General features: G+C 46.2%; 1 protein-coding gene across 3 annotated transcripts in view; it reads right to left on the bottom strand.

The window, feature by feature from the left end:
- Positions 1-5202: 5202 nt before the first annotated feature.
- TM2D1 (TM2 domain containing 1) overlaps positions 5203-17357 on the bottom strand; it is a 28694-nt gene continuing 16539 nt past the window's right edge. Inside the window, exons 7-9 of one of the 3 annotated variants that reach the window (XR_010373429.1) lie at positions 15066-15238; positions 7152-7251; positions 5203-6471 (exon numbers count right to left, since the gene is read on the bottom strand). The gene's annotated coding sequence lies outside the window, so the exon portion shown is untranslated. Of the gene's footprint in view, positions 6472-7151; positions 7252-14007; positions 15239-17357 lie in introns of those variants that run through there. The other 2 variants (XR_010373428.1, XM_064454939.1) reach the window with 2 other exon arrangements.

The raw sequence follows: 17357 nt of genomic DNA, 5'->3' as shown, positions 1-17357 counted from the left end.
GAATAGCCTCTTGCTTGGCAGCACTGGACCCAGCATGTATTTATTTCGGTTCCACTCTTCCTTCCCACGGGGCAAGGCAAAGCAAAGCATTGCTACAGTTCAGGTCAGCCCCAAGCCCACCCCTTTCTCCAGGGCTGGGTTTTTTTTCCCCGCCTGATTTGCTCAGGACAGGAGGCAATGCACGGCCAGGGGCCGCAGCCCACCCTGTGCCACAGAAATATTCATCTGCAGAGGCATGAATGGTAGCTCCCTGCCTTGGGCAGCGAAGAAATTGGAAAATGTTCCTATAAATGTGATTCATACGACATAACACCTGCCTGCACATTGCATTATCCAAACCTATTAGGGTGAAGGAGATGCAGCCAACTCTTTTGGTATGTGGGGTTTCATCCCTCCTCCCCCCCCCCTTTGTTCATTATTTCCCGACAGAAATTTTGTAACCCGGTGCCTTTATTTCCTTCCAAAGCTAAAGAAATGCTCTTCTTCAAAAATGCTGGATTTTGTTATTGGGTGGAAGATGCACAACTTTTAGAGAAACTCCAGCTGGATGTTGCATTTATAAATAAATGTGACAAATTTAATAGGGCAGGATAGGTATTTGAATTATTGATTGTTAAATATTTAAGCTGTGAGTCCCCATCTATCAGCATGTGTGAGAAAGCTCGGGGCAGATTTATGATGCTGGAGTTTTCCTGGTTAGCTGGCACTTGGCATTTCGATTAATTATAGCCCACACATTCGGGTTTTTTCAGGATTTGTTAGAAGTATTTATAAAAGATGTCCCTATTATACCATTTAAATATTGTTTGTGCAACTGGAACATGTTTTCTATTGGGGATTAATACACTGTTTGATTTAGGGGAAAATTAAATTAGAAGGTGTAAGTCTCAGAAGAAGAATGCTTTATTTGAAAAGGGTTTCCACCACTGGAAATCACAAAGATTTCCTTTTATGTATAAATATTTTGCTCTGGGTGTTTCCAGGGATCTGCAGGTGGGTGGGAAGTCTCAAAAGTGCCCTCGGCAATGGGGGGCAGGAGACAAGGTATGCGTCGGGGAGAGGGCAGGATGAAATATGTTGTATTTATTAAAATTAAGGAATTTAGGGCCTCCCCTTCTATTGATTTCCCCGGGAAGGATGCGAGACCCGTGGCTGCACCCAAGGCCCTGGGGCAGGAAGAGTCTGTGTGAGGGGAGGAAACCACCCGGGGCCCTTGGGTCAATAACGTGCCTCTGAGAAAAAATACCTCCCGAAATACGTAGCTGTATGATAGATTGTAATTGCTCAAGAAGAGCCATTACAGCCCATTATGTCAATACTCTGCATTTCCAAAGTGCTTTAATTAATACATATTTACATCAGGTAATAGCAGGGATTTCTCTGAGCCATGGTATTAGGCCAAGAAAGGCTCCTAACTTTCATAATTCAGAGGGGCACAAGTTTAGTCTCTTAGTGCTTTATTGCACCTTATAAAAATGCATCTTAACGTCATGAGCAACAAGAAACTCTCTGACCAGCAAGAGCATCACATCACCCCTCACCTGGGGAGGCGACTCAGGGGGCCCTGCACTGTGCAGGGGGCAGCAATGCCCCAAAGCTTTGCCAACTTGCCCACCACAACCCCTCGTCCTTCTGCTCCCAGTTGTTATTTCGGAGCCATAAATAAGTTACTGACAAGACAAATTACCATTGCTGCAGGTTGTACAGCCCAGCGAGCTGCAGCACCCAGGCTCCAGGGGGATGAAGGGTGCTGGTGCTGGGGAAGGCACCCAGGCACCCCAGATTATTTTGAAGAGGGTGACCAACACCCTCCAAAGCGTTTTTAAGTGATAACTTCTGTCGCCAGTCCTACTTGTGGCACTGTGGGGCTCGGCCACCTCCCTGTGTCACCCATCTTCCTCCTGGGTCCCGCTGTGATGCTGCACATGCAATTAAATACGTGCCCTTAAATTCCTGCAATCCTGCGTCCGCTCAGGGCACAGGCCGGTGTTCTGAAACTCACGGGACATTGATTTACCTGCTATAGTAACCCCAGGCATGTGCCTTGATGTGAGAACCAAAGGTGTTACATCTGTCCTGGCTCTGAAACACAGCCCCTGGTTGAGCTGTGCGTGGGCTGGGAGCTGCCCCGCGCGGTGGGGGGCAGGTGACCGGCAGGTTATAACCCCCCGAGGTAACGCTGAAAGTATAACTGCTGTAAGGTTATTGATTTTTTTTTCTCTGCAACCACAAATTAGAAACGGCAGTGCTAAAAATCACTGGTCTATCCACAAATTTTAATTAAAACCTAAATAAATCATTTTCATCGCTGCACTTGCATATAAACAATGAGGGAGATGGCACACTTACAGCGGCTTGTCAACGTTTGGTGACTAATGAGTCGCTGTGAAAATACAATCTGAAGAGCCGGAATTGAAAGCAGATTCCTCGGCTAACGAAGGGCACATGCGACCCTGCCGCGGCCATCGCGGCAGAAGGCACTGAAACCACCTCTTGGGGCTGGGGGCGGGAAGGAAAAATTTTGTTAAGGCTGGCAGGGCGAGTCTTTATTAAATAAAGCGCGGCGCTGTAATGTGATATTGCAGCTGCAGCCTTTTTGCCACGTTACGGAGTAATGTTTTCCCCTGTCCTTGCAACAAACAATAACCATATGCTGGATTTGTTACCAAATGTTTATTTTATTTCTTCATTAGTACACAACACGGGCTTGGAAAATAGAGGTTTCATTGCTCGAAGCACTCAGGAAGAGCTTTTAACCAGGGACCCAGATATCTCACGCAGAAGTGTTCATGCCGCCGCCCTCTTGCAGCAGGTGCCATTTGACATTGCACTTTGCTGTGCATTACCGCGTGTCTCTGTTGCACCCCCAGATCCAGGGGTCCCAGCCAGGGATGTCCGGCATGTGTGGGAGCAGGGGAGCCGGGATGGGTGCTGCGAATCGCGTTGCTCCTCCCACGCCAGGGCGCCGGCTGCAGCACCATCGGGAGGAAGGCCAAGCCAGATGCCAAAGTTAAACAAATGCCTCTCCTGTGTTTTACAAACTCTCGCTATCTGATGGGACGGGCCGCACCGGGGCTGGGGGGGAAGAGCAGTTGTTTGGCACAGTGAGTTTCTGGTTGTGCACTGGAGCAGAGACCTCGGCCACCCGCCAGTAAAGCCCATGAGCTGCTGATGTCCAGCACAAATGGAAACCTGATGTCCTGGTCAGCTGTAGCTCTCAAAAAGCCTCTGAACTAAAAGCCAGTTTTATGAAGTAGCCTTCCCCTTTCTAAAAGTGATGGTCTTGGCCAAGCTCGGGGCACTCGGGCTCTGCCTGCAGCCGTGGGGGCTGGAGTGGCCCATGGGACGTCACTGGTACCTTCAGGGACCATCTCCATGTGGCGGTCCTCAGGCAGAGGGGCCATCACTGCATCAACGGTGCGATGGGTTTGAGCATGGCTGTGCTCCACTGCAGAGCTGCTGCCCCACATGTACCCGTCCACTCCCCAGGGACCCCCTCGTCCCCCTGTATGGACCACCTCCTCCAATGCACAGACCAGCAACCCCCGCCATGGGAAAGTGACTTCCCAAGGCCAGCATTCATGTTTCCATAAATGCTTTGAGTTTGACAAAACCCGATTTTCTTAGGGAACATTTTCTCCGCCAAATATTTAAGGCAGACCTAAGTTTCAAAGTTTGCGGTTTCCATCCCCAAGGGACTGAGAGTCTCCAGGCGGGCGCTGCGTTGCACACAAAGCTTGGAGCCTCAGTTCCTCAAAAACACCCAACAGCCCGACGCTCACTGCAGCCCTGCACGTGCCGGCAGCCCCGCGAGCCACAGCAAACGATTTCCAGCAAAGACCAAAGCATTGTCTTGCTCCCAAAATACCCAAGAATGATGCTTTTTCCACCCAAGAAGGATGCTTTATTTTTGGGGGTGATGGTCACTCACCCTAGAGCATCCCAAGCAAGGAAATATCTAGAAACGGGAGCTGGGCTGCCTCACTTGCCTTTGCTTTTTGGGTTTTTCCCCACCTCTAAAGCAACCTAGTGAAAAGAAGGAAAAATGTTCCGTTGTGTGTGTTGCTTCTGCAATTCAAAACCCAGTCTTGACAGAGGGAAAAGAAAAAAAGAAGGAAAAAAATCAAACCGTTCCCAACTGCAGCACGTGCTCATGGAAACAAGATGTGGCGCGCATGAGGCTGTCCCAGGGAGAAAGTTTGCTAAAAATAACATATGCAGATTATGTACATTAAATGTCATGAAATATCAGCACATAAAACTGTGTGGTAGTTCAGGCTGTTGCAATTACAGCTCAAATGTGCCAGATGAAGGACGCGCAGTATTTGGTGCGTCTGCAGCGGGAGCCAGGCGTGGGACCAGCTCCTCTCTACAGCCATTGCTCAAGGCACCAGGACTGTGGCTGGCCTCGCCATGCAGAGCCAGACCCTGTGAAAATATAGTGGGACGGGGCTTATTATTATTTTCTGGCTAAGGAGGGACAGGGATAGCCCTTTGACTGCCTCTGAATTTGTACCTGCCAAGGGTCCTTTCTCAGGGGCTGGGGAGGGCTTGGGCTGGGGGCTACTCCACCATCCAGGAGCAAACCTGGGCACGACCATGGCGGAGGTGCCAGAAGCGCCCAGACTGGAGGATTTCCAGTTGTTGAAGTTCACCTGAGCGCAGGATGGGGCTATGGCTGGTGAGCTGGGCCTCTGCTTGGAAAGCTAATCTTAAAAAAGGTGATTTTTACCCAGACCATCACTCATCCTGGGTGAAGCGGACCCCTGCTAATCACGTTGCCAAAGGAAAGATCCTGGTAACTAATTTTTGCTTGTGTATGGGAGGATTGCAACACACTCTGAGGCACTAACGAGGCCTGCCAGACCCCCCGAGGTCCTTTGGGGTGGCATTATAAGGCAGCTGACATTTTCCGTGCTCCCTTAGTCTTCTGGCTGCAATATAAATTTTCCTCGAGTTCTGCTTTTGTTATTTGCATGCATCTACTCATGGTTTTTACACGGTGACCTACATAACTCATTTTAATACGTACTGAGGTGGCAGGGTTGGCCTGGAGGGGTGCTGGGGGGGATGTAGCAGCTCCAGATGCAAGGAAGCCATTGCTTCTGTATTTTGGGAGAGGACAGTGGGGGCAATGGCATCCCCTGCCCTCGCTGTCCTGTTGGAGCCCTCCGTGCTGGTACAGATGGTGTCAGGCCATTTCCATTGGTGACCAAAACCATGGACGAACTGTTCTTAACTGTTAATTTTATTAAAAGTATTCATTTTTAAAATTTAATTTCTGGCCTCTCTGTTCTCGTCCCTGTTTGCTCCTCATGAGATAATGGCTCTTGTTAGCAGAAACACAGCAATGCTCTGGGATCCCTCAACCGTGGGAAAGATGAGTGGGTCCCTCAAGCCATGAACTTCCACATATATGGGAATATGTATTTTGTTTCACAGTTTGTCCTCACATACGAGCCATCAGGACATGCTACTGTTGCGCCCATGGCGAGCCCAGCCTGACGCCAGGCCACTGCTTCTGCCGCTTCTTCACTTGATATTAAATATTAGTAATTAAATAGTAGTAAATAATTAAGTAAAAGAGAGTTGGCCTTGATTTGAGAAAATCGTAAGTTATCAGCTAAAGCCAGTGGGGTGCAGGGACACCCTGCCTGGAGGGGGCACTTCCCCCCCAAGGGCACCGTGCCTTGCTTCACAGCCTGGCTTTGGGAGCGTCTCCTGCAGCACCACGCGGGTATTTGGGCCAAGACCTCCCCAGGCACCTCGGCGGCGCCCAGTGCCTATGGTGAGCCAGACTCTGCCTTCCCTGACAGGTGCCAGCACCCCCATCCCTTATGAACTCTAATATTCTCTTAGGCTAGCCATGTTATATGTTTTAATCACTATTCTAGCAAATAAAGCTTTTACCTAGCTAGTCGGCCAGAATTAGATTATTTTACAGAAGTTTTTTATTTCTTCCTCCCCACCCCTGTAAGGATGCTTATAATTTCAGCAAACCCACACTGCTCCGGCGGCTCCCAGGGCAAGCAAAGCCCTTTGTATAGCGTACAGAAAAGCACCGTGATTCATCGCTTTCTCATTATTTTGTCCTTTTGCTGGATATTGCCAGGGATTTTTTTTTTTCCTCTTCCTTTTCTTTCTTTCTTTCCAGTCTGCTTGAAAGGAGCTGATGGAAGGAGAGGAATATTCATCTCCCAAGTTTGCTCACGTGGCCAGCAGCGGCTCGTCAAACTTTTCTCGCTGCCATCCCTGCGCGCGGTATGGTGTGTGCCGGCACGGCGGCGCTTGGCAACCCCGGCGCCGGGACAGCCGTGTGAGGAATGACGCTGTTTGTTTGCTCCACGTACAGCTATTTGTCACTGGCCATTTTGCCTCCAAAGCTTTAATATTTAATGAGATCCGGGCTGGCCGGGCGCTGCGCAGCCATGGCCGGGCGCTGCGGCTTGGTTTCCTGCAGTGCGGGGAAGGCTGTCGGAGGGGGGGGGAGTGAGTTGTGTACTGCGGCAGATGGGACTCTTTTTATTCCGATTGATTTTCAGTTAATAACTTTTAACCTCCTGAACTGAGGCGGCTGTCAGCAGGGCTTGTGCAGAGAGCAGTGGGGACACAGCCTGCGAAACATCGGGGCCCTGGCTGGGGGGCATGGACACCTCTCAGCCCAGGTGGGGATGCCAAGGGGACCCCAAAGGGGAGTTTTGTGGCTTGAGAAACACCCTAGCGGGTCACACAGCGGTTATTTATTTAGGAAACATGGACCTTAGCGGGGAACCCACCAACCCCCATTGCCCCATCCCCAAGGGTGTCAGGCAGCCTTGGTTTCTTCGTGCAGGGAAGTGGGTTGATTTGCCTTATTAAAAAAGGTCAGGAGAGGCAATACAAAGATCCCATGTGTATGGGATCCCAGAGCTTCCTGAAGGTCTGCTTTTCCCTCAGCACCCCACGCTGGAGGCCTCCCACAACCCATGGGGATGAACAGCATTTTCCTAGTGTTTTCTCAGCTTGGATGCTTCCCTGGTTGAAAGTCCATGTCAATGGGCTGTGATCCCCCACCTTTACAGCCCCAAAGTTGGGGTTTAGGGAAGTTTTTCTTAATTCTAAATAATATTTTTGCACCATCTGGGAGGTGTTAAGGGTAGTTTTTTGCTTACTTTCCAAAGGAAGGTTGGAAGAAGAGCAGTTGCTTGGTCGCAGCTCACAGCACTGGTGGGCGCAGTTGAATGGTAACATCCAACACAATTTCTGATGTTCCTGGAGAGGAAGAGCATTTTTCCAGTGAGGTTTTGGAAGGGTCACCCTGGATGTGGGGCAGGAAAGCTAGCAAGGTCTCCCATTCCCTGTGGCACAGGGAGGAGAGGAAAGGGCTGAAATTATCTCAGTTATTGTCTGCTGCAAAGGAGTAAATAGCATAGGACAATTCTTTAAAAGCCAAGGGGTGAGCGATGGAGAGCTCTCCTCCCAGCCAACACACGCCCAGTGCCACCCACAGAGGCGGCAGCATCGGGGTGCTCTCGTGGCAGACTCTGTGCTGCAGGGCGAGAGCTGCTGGCTGCAGTGGCATTTGCACCCAGTGCTGTTGGAAATGCTGACTGCCCTTGCTGTGGGGCAGGAAGAGGGGCGATAGGGTGCGAAATCTTGCAGCCTGATGATATTTGTGAAGCTGCAGCGGCGCGGGCAGTCCTGCACGGACAGGAGCCTCCTAGCTTCCTGCTAAAGGAAAGGAAATTTGTCATCATTTCAGCTATAGAAGCAAGGCTTGAAAATGCATGCTCTGGAGCCAGGAGACAAAGGAAAATCAGGTAAAATATACTTCTGAAAGGGATTTTGAGGTGAGACTCATGACTTTTTATGGACCGGACTGGTTTAATACCCATTATGTCACTGCTGGCTGGTGCAGCTCTGGCTTCTTGCTGCCCAGTCAAGCCAAGGGTTCTTCCCTGATGCCACAAGATGCTGCCCCAGCCAAAATCCCATGGTTCAGCTACCGAGCAGGGTAAGGGATTCCTCTGGACATGCAAAGTGCTATATAGTGCAGCCAGGAATATGTTTGAATTCTTGAGGTCAGCAGTTCAACAGCATGCTGTTACACCCATCTCAGATATTTAATTCCCTTTCTAAGTCCTCGTCAGGAGACAGTCCAGCGGAACCATGGCTGGTTCATGATTTGGGGGATTTCTTCCCAAAAAGAAAGGGACTTTAAAGGCTGCCACATCACTGCGCTGGAAGAGGACCGTGAGGCATGAGCAACCTGGAAGAGGTTGGTTCAGTTATCCAGCTCCAAAAACAAGGCAGGAGTGACAGCAAGCTTGCATCCCCTCTGCGTGGAAGGGAGAATGTGAACAGAGCTTGCCAAGAGCAGCAGTTTAAGTCACCCCCCATGCACACCCCTTCAAAACCAGTTTCTTCAAACAAACACCACTTGGGGAAAACAGCTGGTTGAGATAACCAGAGGTTTTGGGTTCTGGAAGCAGTTGGCCTTCATCTTTCTCACTATGTGCACAAAATGGATTTCTATCTTCCATCCACGATGTACACCCGGCTTTGTTTGCTGTCATCGGCACAATGGCTTTTAAGCATAGTCTCATCTTTGTTCGCCTATGAGAAAGTAATTGATCAAGTTTAATTCAAAGAGGGATCAATTTAAAAAGGTTGTGATAGACAGTCAGGTCACCAGCAACTCCTATAAATTGCAGGTGGAATTTCCTCCTTTGCCATATACCAGTTTGATGTAGGAAATGGCTCATTTGTGAGTTAAAGGTTTAATTAGGAGAAAGAAAAAAGGTCAGCAGAGATCAGATGTGAATTGCAAAGTGCTAAAGAAGTTTACTGCAGCAACGTATTTATCGAGAGACACACTATAGATCTGCTCCCTCTCTGCCCAGGATGTTAATAGCACCCCTTTGAATTCTTCCTATCAACAGAAAAATAATTGATAATACATGGGATCTTTTAAAACTGTTTGGCACCCACTTTCTTTTTATTATAAACAAGGGGCTTTGCTAAGACCCAGAGACTCCCTTACCCATCTCATTAATTGTGGATCCTTATTGCCAGGTCAGGTTTCCAGAATGTGACACCCTTCAGGCCGCCGTTTCCTCGCCCATCCATTGCAATATGAGCTTTGCAGAGGGTATTTGTTGCTTCTCCTCATCAGGGACATAGTCATGATGTAAATTGTGCCAGAAATATCAATATGATGAAAATTCATGGTGTTTCTTTCTCACCTCACTGTATTCGGGTTGGTTTTTATGGGCATGCAAACTGCAGAAATGAAGAGCTCTGTACAAGCTTTCTTAAAAACAATGGGAGCAATAGTAATGTGATTACACAAGGTTTTAGCTCGCCGGCAAGAGTGCTGAGCTGGCCCAAGGCAGCAGTGCCTAAAGTCGAGCCACACCATTGATCTCAGCTCCCGGGGTTGCCACCTTCAATGACCTTTGAGGTCTGGGGGAGAAGGGACCAGCGGAGGCTCAGCAGTATTTCACGTGCTACCGGCTCTGTGGGCAGCAGGAGCAACGGCAGCCCCATGTGCTGCTTCACACACTGGGGTGTAGCAGACTGATAATATGCTCTGACACACTCCTGTTCCTGCAGACAAGATGGGAAGCATCATCACTTCATCTGCATCTCCAGGAGCTCCATGAAGGCTCCCTCCTGCTGCCCCCTGCTCCTTGTGTCTCCGGGGGATTCCAACCCATGGTGACTGGCGTCGGTGCTCTCGGTGCGCAGATGCAGCTTCCAGCCCGATCTGCACTGCAGCTGGGGCTGGGAAGGGTTCAAGGAGTGCTTCTTCTTGGCCAGAATCACCGGGGTCCAGGCATCCTGAATTGTCACCGAGAACACTGTGGTTTGGGGCTGCATTAGGTGTCATATATAACTAATGACTCTGCAATAGCGTGTGGCAAGATGAACGCTGCAAAGTTCCAGAGACAGCCACCAACGTGGAGAAAAATCAAAATGGCAGCTGGACCTGGCTGGGAGGACAGGAGCAATTTTTCCACTCGCTTCCATTTGTTCCAGTATCACTCAGCCCCACACCCAGTTTGATGAGAGATTGCACTTTCACTTTAAGCCACACTATATGAAAAAGGACAGAGAGCAGATCAGATTGTAAACTGATGTAATTAAACAGGTGACGTTAATTCCCAGCACCTGAGACTCAAGTCCTCCATGCAGCGTTGATAACACTAATTTAAATAATTTCAGCAAAGCAAACTGTATGAACAACAGGCAGAGGACGGAGGAGGCTCTTCACTCTTCTGGAGGATCAGAAACTCGCAGCAATTATCGGTCAACAGTTCCAGCTGCCCAGTAAACCATTAAGACTAAAGTAAACACATTACAGCTTTGAGGCTGGAAACAGAAGAGCTGTAATTATTTGGAAGTTTTAACTATTGCCCCCATTGCCAGATATAGGGGAATGAAACAATGCAGACCCCAACACATCCAGCTTCTGACAAAGATATGTGATGCTCCTCGTGCAGAAATTCAAGTGTGCTTCCAGGACGCTTAAGATTCAGGTGCGATGTGTGTAAAGCATTAACCATTTCCTCCTGACAGCAGACAAAAGCTGCATTGCCTTGGGCAAGCCACACTCCTATTAAAAAGTCGGCTCCTGTGAGCCTCGGAAGAGGAGCAAGAGATTCCCTTGTCTTTACTGAACGTGTGGGGGAAATTCAGCTGCTCTGACAACCAGATCATGTTTGATATCATCCGAGCTGACTCGATAGAGATGTCAAACGGGAGAAGATAGCAGAAGGCTGCCTTGCAGTTTAATTGGCTTACACTTTTGTATATCCTGTCTTAAAAGTAAGGCCTTCAAAGTGCGCTTTGGACAAGTGAGTTGTGTGGGGCTTTATCCTGGGGGTCTTTCAGCCTTCTCAGTGACAAAAATAGTGTGGATCCGAACATGGGCTGTATATATGGTTGCATTTATTTTAATAGCACTTATTGACTTAGAGTCAAATATCCTTTTCCAACTTTTTTTTATTTAACGGAAGAGCCCGTATGTCACAATCTCATGCCTCATCTAATTGGATGAGTGTTTCCTTTGTCCTTGAAACCGAAAAGTAGACTGCGTATCCAGGAGCTACAGAATGAAAAAGCATCTGCCTTTGGTATTTGGCATGCCTCAATTAAAAAACCTGCTGCCTGGGCTATCATTTTTTTTAAATTCTGACTAGAGCACTTCTGCTCAGATTCAAGCAGACAGTTCCAAAGGTCGAGCTAGGGGTATGTAAAAAAGCAAATCCTTTGGAACACTATATAGAACATTAATGTTTTACATACAACAGAAAAGAGGCCCGGATCCAGCAAAGCCAAGTTCAGAGTCATGCTGGAAGCACAGGAACAGCTCGTGTGCTCGCTCCCCTCCGAGCGTTTCTGTTAGCGCCTGCTGGAGTGGAGCTCAGGTCCACCCTCAAGATGTGACTCCCCTCCTTCCCAGTCCCACAAATCTAGCGCTCAATATGCACAAAACACTCCCATCTTTAAAAAAATAATTGAAAAGGTGCACCCTGAAGTTCACTGGATCGATCCCTCTGAATTATTTTATTTAGAAGACACTTCATTGTGTCAGATATTTAATGGAGAGGTTACAATGCCCAGCCTTCAGAATGTCAATGCATTAGAACTGAGTGTTGCAGGGAATGTTAAAATCCTCTGTAACGTACACCCAAGCAAAACGCCAGATTTATGAAATATGAAAATGATTTTACAGAGTTTAGATAAGACATAGGCTGCTGGGGAAAAGCAGTATAGGGGCCAGAATCCGTCTGCATGTGTCTTACAAGTAGCGGGATGAAATCTAGCAGCCTCACTATGGACTCTTTCGCCTTTCCCTTAACACCCCTTTGAGCAGTCGCTTCCCAAGCTGTATCTTTTGAAAAGTGTGTATTTTTACATGAACAGTATTTCCCAGCACACTTGATTAAATACCTTCCCTTGTTATTTATTGCCCATTAAACAACATATCTTCTGCATGTACCTTCCCCGGACAAAAGATCTTTGCTATCAAATGCAGACCTCAGCATGTCTTAGGCCAGAGCAGTTTACTGCAATGATCTTGACGTGGGGCTGCAGCTGAGAGGCATTGAGAAAACTCTGGCAGCACAGATCAGGGTTCTCTGCTTATTAAGTGGCCATTTCTGGTATCTGAGAACTACCCTGCTTTACAACATTTTACATTTCTTGGTGCGTGCGATAAGGTTATAGTACAGAAGATGTCCAAAGGTTTCTCTCTCTCTCCTTGGGGAATCTCTCTCTTTGGGTGCTGCAGAAACAATTGCGATCCACCAAAGTACTGCTAGGCTGTAGTTTCAAGTGAAACGGAAGGGCGGGGGAAGGAATGACAAGTCCTTTTTACTGAAATTCTCTCCCCAAATGGATTTGGCAGAGCCCGGCTCTGCTGATCTTAAAGCGAAGTTTATCATTTGTGCAGGCTGCTGCCTGAAGGGGGAAAAGATCTTTGAAGTTGCTGAACGATGGAAGCGCCTCCCCCCTCCTCTCTTCACACACATTTTTTAAGGGTGGAGACTGGGAGATGCTCAACTGCCCTGAGTCAGGAATTACATGACAAATTAAACAATTATGTGTTTTAGTGCTGAGCATCTATTTAAACATTTAGCGTCAAACGTGCATTTAGCATGGATTCCACGGGCATTTATACTTTTCCCTGCCACCTGTAATTCTACACTGCATTATTTTACTGCGTGTCAAGAGTTTCCCCGGTCCAGTATCTATGCCTTGAAGAGATTTCTTTATCATTTAACTTTATTACAGAAGGCACTGCCTGGACACTGTTGGAGTGACAAGGACTATTTCCTTAATTACTGTACATTGATAATAGCATTTACTCTGGCAGCTCCAGTGCTATTCAATCAAGCAAGATTCAATACAAAAAAGCTGATTTGCCAAAAAAGAGATTAGCATAAGTGCCTACAGTCACATTCTATTTTTGAAGGTAAAGCTACTGTGTCTGTGAGCTTTCTTGTGGGAACTTTATAAAGAGAGATTAATCTAGTTTATCTCCTTCAAAAGATATTTGGGGAAATAGCAGAGAGTCACCGTTTAGGCTCTTTTGGTAATAATTTTCTATAAACATGTAAAATAAAGAACTGCGCAGAAAGTGCTCATCAGCAGCAGGAAGGTATATTTTTCTCTTACATGGACGTAGACATTTGTTGTGAAAAACTCTATGTTCCCCAGTTTGCTATTGCTGTTCTTTGTCATTTAATCAAGAGGTGACTGTAGCTGTTGCACTTTAAAATTAAATGCTATTATTTATGGTAGAACTTGTTCTAGTTAAAAATGCAGACCTCAGCACTGTGTACGTTTGTAAGCAGAAGGTTAAGCAGGACATTTTAAATGGTAAAGCAAAGGGCTTAATCAAGGCTGAAGAGCAAAATGCAGTGGGATAACAGATAAAGTAAATAGGCATTAATCACCATACAGGCTTAATCCAGGTATTAGGCAGTCTTGGGCTAATACGAAGACTCACTTACATAAGGACTCATTCTACCAACGCTTAAGTAAGTGAATAAATTTATTCTTGGGAAGAATTTCACCAATGTTAGAAGCCCTTGCAATATCAGGGCTACATTATGTCTTTGTAAAATGATCATTGCACAATTATTTTGCCTGAAGGGGATTTCTGAGTTAGGAGGCACGTGGGGGTGTGGTTCAACAAAGGAAAAAATTGAATCACCAGAGTATAAGGAGCCACTTTTCCTTTTTTTTTTTTCCCTTGACACTGTTTATTACCGTGACATCAAAATCCTAGCTAAGTACTTCTTGCCAAAGATGGGCCAGATAAAATCACGAATCCAGTATCATCTCATGGGAGACAGCTCACTGTCTTAGTGACAAATTTAGTGACTACAAATCCAGGCTTAGAACGTAGTCCTTCCCTAGTCATAATCCAGCACTTGCACACTGGATTTGCCTTTAACTACTGATGAACTAATATTTCAGTTTCAAGAAGATAATAGCACATCCATAGGTACGAAATTCACTATACAAAAGTTCCTTTATTAGATGCTTAGAAAGATTAAAGTGCTTCCACATTTAACTTTACATCAAAAATTCCAAATCTTTATACAAACAGACGTGTCATATGTGCCAGCACACAAACCCCAGCCCCTGGGTTTTGGCATCCTGGTCAGGCACGCTTGCCATACCGAGGCCTGAAACAGAACAGGCAGACCCACAGTAAGGACAACACGACCTAACCTGAGGAAAGGGGAAGGAGATGGAAGTGGGAAATGGGGTAGATGGCCACAGTTTATCTATTCGAGGAATTGCAAGATGAAAAAAAGATCCACAAACCTTTAATTGTGAATGTAGGAGAGGGACAGTGATGTAACTGTTCCCAGGGAACACTATTCTTATTTTGTAGAGGGAGGTGAGCCAAGATACTTAAGCTCTAGAGAACCTTTAACACAGGAAGCTATTTATCATAACAAGCTTGGTTGATACTGCTCCCATACTGAACCAATTAGATTAGCCTATTTCGTCATACTTCATAACTTGGGATGATAGGTTTCCAAGCATGGTACAGTGCAGTAATTGAATTTTGATCAAACACACATGGCCCATAACCCAGTATGTGAAACTTTCAGAACAGTTCACAGCTTTTAAATATCCAGTCAACATGTTGCCAAAAGTACAGGATGTACTTGATGCAAGTGGGAGAGGAGGGGGGGAGCACGAGTCCACGCTGTAACTTGGTACAGCTGTAAAACAAACATTTTTTTGTTCCGATTCTGTTCCTACTTTAGCAAAGGAGCTGGGAGGAAGACAGTGAACGTCAAGTAAGTCGTTTTTCTCCCCAACCCCCATACCCCCCAGACACACATTTCCCTTTTAACATTCTTAAATTACCACAACCTTTTAAATTCACTATACTGTACCTTCATACTGTATTAGACACACCAGCAATTCTGTTTGGTAGCATGACACATCCATTGCTTACACTTAGTTAACAAAATAACTTAAAAGTCACATGCATCATCCTCTTAATAGGGTTATAATCGATGGGACCATGGAATGAAAGCCCTAAAAATTACCCCCCACCTCTGCATTCCCCAGGCTTCTGCCTCTGCCAACACAATCCATACAGTGGGCAGTCTCATCAGGCTCAAGGTGAACACCCAGTCAGTTCTTCACAGGCAGTGATATCCTCTTACATGTTCTTGCCATGTCTTCCCCACCGTAAATCCAAGGAACTTTGAAGAAGACTCTGTGTAAAGGAAACAGAATATGTTAATAAATTCATTCCTATGCCTCTGCTAACTAGGGGGCAAAGCACCCACCACAGAACAGGTTCATGACATGGAAAATGTTGTGCCAGACTTCCTTTGAGCAAGTAATGGTTATACATATCTAAGCTGCTCTCTGGCCTACTGCTAAGAGTCTGGCACGCTTAAGCAATGGAGCAGGACATCACCAACCTCTGCACGTGGTGCTGCCAACTTCCTTCTCAGCTTTGAATGCTTTGACCTGAAAGGCAGCTGGAGGAAGCTCCAGGCACCTCTGCTACCTGAAGGAGAAGCGCCAGGGCAGCCAACACCTTCACTTTCATTGAGGTGGTGCAAATGACACAAAAGATGGGCATTACTGCTACAGCCCTCCAAAGACTGTAGGATCTGACAGTTTACCCAAGCGCTGCTAGTTGCACTCTGTGGATCATCTGCCTCCGAGCCGTCTCACACACCTGTTCTGGAGTACAGCTGTGTAAGAGAAGCTGCCACAGGTTCCAAGGGGAGAAGCGGTGCTTTTCAGATGTAAAAAAATGTACATCTCATTTAGTTGATTTGGGACAGGTATATTGCCCTGTTACAGCTGCCACCCTGTCAGAGACAGAGCGCAGAGGATGCGCTGGATCCATCTCCTTCCCCACCCCACTCCCCACTAAGTTATGATGCTGCAGAGAAAAGAAAAAAATGTAAAAGAATTTGATGTTCAACTTATCAGACTTAGACCAAGCCTCAGCTCAAACCAAGGTTAAATAGGCATGTTCTAAGCCTCTTAAAGATAGGATTTATACTGTAATTACAGTAATGGAAACTGATCTTTATAATTTTCACACTGCCTAAAATTCTGCTGTGTCATATGCATCTGCAGAGCCTGACAACTGTGCTTCTTGGAGAGAGCACTGCAGACCTGAAAGCAGCCTTTCAAATATATAATGGAGAATTATCAGAGCATGAGTATGTTCGAGATTATAATAAAGGACGAAGAGTAAGAATCAGAAATCCTGACTTTGTATTTGAGACAAGCAGCATTTTTTAAACACTTCCTTTTGTTGGGAGTTTATGGAGCTAGATCTTCATCACACATGGTGCCAACAGCATTGAGACTGCCCTTTGTATTCTTACATTTCCTTTCTTTTCCTTTGCTACAGTCTTAGGTCTAGAGAGTGAGAATGCATCTTGGAGGACAGAATCCTCACATCCACTTCCCAGTTTCTTCTGTTGTGCAAGGAAAAATACCTGAGTGCTAAGTCTTTGCTGTATGATAAAGAACAACTTCAGAAGATTTGGAGATCTGATAGGGGGTTTGGCTCCACCTTCAGGAAGCAGAAGGCAAAGAGAGAACACGGGTTTAAGTTTCAGGCACTTTCTGCAGAAACTGAAGCCTACAACCCCCTCTGACTGACATCCACTGCTACCCAATGAGCCTTTGCTTCATACATGTAAAAGATTCCCTGATCCGATGCCACAGCATTTCTACATACTTGATTCAGCTCTGAAGAGTCCAACTTGTCCTAGAGGTACTTGAGAACTTGTGGCAGGATGTCTAAGGGTAGCTGATACATGAAGAAAGAGAGCTGATATATGAACAAAAGTAAATGAAAAGCAGCTTTAAGATAAAAAAAAAAGAAGTTGCAGCACATAGGATGTCATAGAGCTGTATCAAATATTACCAGCCATTTACACTGTCAACTAAGGTTTCCATATTGAATGCAATTTTCTTATAATTCACAGAAATTAGAAAGGTTCTCTGGGTAACACAGATGGATTGAGAGGAAGAAAGTGGGAAGGGTCTTGATCAAATTTCAGTCTAGCAAAACACTTAAGCATATGCCTAAAGTTAAGCTATTTTTTTCCCTCAGATCCAGGCAGAAGATGCAAACAGAATAATCTCTTGTATTTCACCTCCTGGCAGACTCTGATGCAGGTTGACCAGAACATAGTAGCTGGTTAAAAAAAGCACGATTTAAATTCATTACAATGATGCATTTCTTAAAGAAGCCATATAGTGACAATTTATAATAATGAAAATGGCGAAGTAGTTAGGGATGAGACGACATGAGTTTGAAAGACTGTATGATGCATTAGTGAAATAATAGGCAATCA

The sequence above is a fragment of the Phalacrocorax carbo genome, chromosome 6 (genome assembly GCF_963921805.1).
Source record: "Phalacrocorax carbo chromosome 6, bPhaCar2.1, whole genome shotgun sequence".
In the NCBI taxonomy this organism is placed as follows: domain Eukaryota; kingdom Metazoa; phylum Chordata; class Aves; order Suliformes; family Phalacrocoracidae; genus Phalacrocorax; species Phalacrocorax carbo.
This window is presented reverse-complemented; position numbering and strand designations above follow the sequence as displayed.